The sequence below is a fragment of the Spinacia oleracea genome, chromosome 3, assembly GCF_020520425.1.
Source record: "Spinacia oleracea cultivar Varoflay chromosome 3, BTI_SOV_V1, whole genome shotgun sequence".
Taxonomy (NCBI): Eukaryota; Viridiplantae; Streptophyta; class Magnoliopsida; order Caryophyllales; family Amaranthaceae; genus Spinacia; species Spinacia oleracea.
The window spans coordinates 152,293,542-152,297,186 of NC_079489.1; positions in this window are offsets into that span (position 1 = coordinate 152,293,542).

Sequence of the window (3,645 nt, forward strand, 5' to 3'; positions counted from 1 at the left end):
AAGAGAGTACAATGGAACATGGTGCTCCTTGTAAAGTGGCCCACAATATAATTGTGACAAAAACTAGGTGAATTTATTGATACCCAACCCAACTAACGGCTTACAATTAAAATTAGGTGAATCCTTTTTGTTCTCCACATTTAAATTTTATCACCATTTATACTTAAATACTCTAATATACTCTATTACTCTGTATAGTACGAATGTCTGATGGTTTAGTGTTAATTGTGGCTGAACTTGGTAAAAAATACCGCATGTTTGATCCTTCGTAGTAATAATTGGAAGGGGACTGAAACCTATCCACCAAAAACTCCCCCCAAATTCGAATTAGCCTTTAGGGTGAATCGGGTGATAACATCAAAAAAAAAATCGTACGGTATATGAAAATATATAATGCAACTTTTAACTCATATTGTTTTATGAGTATATAGTTATGATTTTATGTTAAGTAGTTGGTGCAAATTCTTGTGAAAGAAGATTCTCAGGATATGCAGATTTGTTAGATCTTGGAAGAAATCAGGAACTTAGGTAAGGTTTTCTCTTGATGTAACATTCTCAAGATGGAGCACGAGCGGGTGAATCGAGCTCATGATCTCGCAACTGGAGCTTCACGAGATTTAATTTGCTTTTCTCATTTCCCGTAATTTGTTTAGTTAGCACTTGTCAAAAAAAAAAAAGGCTTCATATAACAATTGTGATTTTTACGTTATTAGTTATGGTCTTATGAGCATTAAAAAATGGTCATATATAAAACTTACTCAAGATATATGATCCCATAAGGTCTTATTTGATCCGTTGCAGAAAGTAATTTAAGAATAACAACTTTTATATTCGGTGATTTTTAATCCGTACTACTAGAAATGTCAAACAGGTTGGTTGGGTCGGGTTATAAAACCTTATTTCCAGATTCGGGCTAATTCGATCCGGTCGTCTCTTTGGAGTTCGGGTTTACAAATGCTTGTTCAAGACATAGAACTTTTGGGTTCGGATCGAGCAACGGGTTGAGAATTTTAATACGCGTATTATATTTTCATTAATTTATGTAGTAAATAAAAAAAAATATGTGCACAAATTAACAAATTTTCATACACAAGATCAAAATCATATTACATCCAACAATAGTAACAACAACATGTTTATTATTCTTAATTTTTTTTTATAATCTCATTTGTTACTCTAAGTACAACAAATTTTAATCAGTTGGGTAAAAGAAGTTCAATCAGATAATCTATTACTTTTCGGGGTCAAATAAAGTCGTGTTACATGCATAACTTTTTGCTTTAAAACCCATTATTTCCGGTTTGTTTCGAGTCGTGTTTCATGTTGGAGGGTCAATTTTAACGGATCTACGTATAACTCTGAAGTAGTACTCCCCCCGTCTCAGATTAGTTGTTATACTTTCCTTTTCCGTCCGTCCCAAATTAACTTTTATACTTCTAAATTAGAAGTGACCCCACAATTATTATATTGTTTCTCTCTTTCCCTATTTTTTTTTGTCTCCACATCCTCTATCATTCAATTAAAAAATATATCCAACTAATTCCTGTCACATCTACTTTTTAATAAAATAATAATTAATAATTAAACAACCACTTATCACCTAAAACTTTGTGCAAAGATAAATATAACTATTAAATTGAGACGGATGGAGTACTATGTATCGAGAGAGGGAGTAAGTTAGTAGAAGGTCAAAACCTAACAACAAATATTCACAAAATGCCAAATGAGTACATCATAATATCTTACGGAGTATCATGCGAGATCAATATCACTCTCAGAGGATCCAGATCTCACGAGAAAACAAAAACGAAAGAGGGTATTTATGTCAACTGAGTGAAAAGTAGTTAAGAATATTAAAAAAGGAAAAAAAATAACTCATTTTTACCGTTCCCTTTTAAATAGTCCAAATTGTCCTCCAATTGCCAGCTCGATGGATTTGATTTGGTCCTCAACCGGATGAGTCACTTGACAACTTTTATCCAAACTTCACACCCTATCCTCAAGGGACATTGTTTCTATACAAATTTTTATGTAAGGCGGTATTATATACTCCCTCCGTATTTATTTAAGAGATACACTTGATCGGGCACGGGTATTAAGAAAAAGAATTGAATGAAATAAAGTAATAAAATAAGTGGGGTTGAGTAGATATTTTAATAAGAAAAACAAGTGGAGATCATGTCATTTTAGGGAGTGTGGGGTTGGGGTGGGGTGTAAATATATTATTTAATTAGATGGTGGGGTTGATAAGTTACTAAAAATGGTAAGTGTATCTCTTAAATAAATACGGCCGGAAAAGACAAGTGTATCCCTTAAATAAATACAGAGGGAGTAAAAGATCACATTAGTGTCATATATATTAAGCAATAAAATCACTTAGTTAAACAAAAACTAATTAGTTAAGTATTAAAATTAATTAGTCAAACAATGAAATTCATTAGTTAAGTAATGAAATCAATTAGTTAAGCAACCAAAATGGTCTTTTCGGTAAGACGGTCTTACACAAAAGTTGTCGTTGTTTCTGTTACCTCCTCCATAATTTTGCCAGGATTCAAATGTTACCCGTCACACGTATTAAAGAAACATAATTGAATTTGATGTAATATCTATTATATAAGTGAAGAAGTGAGGTTATTTTAGTAAATCCACTTTTGGTTTTCCCTTTGGATTACTAAAATACCCTCCACACTTAAAGAATAAAGATTATAATGACAACCTACCCAATAGGAAAAGCCCAAAGAACATTTTAATCAATATAGCCCCTTAAATAAATTCTTACCCTTTTAATTAATCTGTTTATATGCGTTCGACTCTATCTAACTTATATGTTTCTTATATTCGCACGCATCACATTTATATTATATTTTTGGAAAATTTGTAATTATTAATCCTACCTTTGCCCGGTTTTATTTAATTAAGCCTACTTATGCAATATTTGTAAATAATCCAACCTTTATGACCCAACTACTATTATTAAGCCTAGCAAGTTAATAACCTGTTGTAACCGATTCACCCTTACGTGGCAATATAACCCTTATAATTTTCGTTACTCTCTCCTGTGTTCATCATTTTTCTTCTACCTCTTCTCCACCATTGTTGGTCCCTCATACCTCTACATTCGAAGTTCGTCAAAAATAATCAGCAATTGCTATGACTGGGTTAAACCAATCAACTGTTGGATCCGGGTTAAGGGTTAAGAGGAGAAAAGGGTTAAGGGTTTTTTGAAAAAAAAAATTTAGAAAATCCTGTTTAGGTGGCACGTGATGGGACGTGTCCAAAATTTTAGGAGGGAAATCAACTTTAGGTTGTCAACGTTTTGAATGTTGACTTTGTAACAGGTAACCGATCACCCAGGCTTAATAATAGTAGTTGGGTCATAAAGGTTGGATTATTCAAAAATATTGCATAGGTTGGCTTAATCAAAGAAAACCAGGCAAAGGTTGGATTAATATTTACAAATTTTCCTATATTTTTTACATCTTATTTCAGGTTTAAATGTAATAACACAAATCCGTTTCTTATATTCGCACGTATCGCGCGCGTACATATAAGACTAGTAATAAATAATTAGAGTAGTTGACAATAAATAAATATAAAAAAAGAAGTAAGTGTAACCGTTATTAAAAATAAAATTATTTATAATTT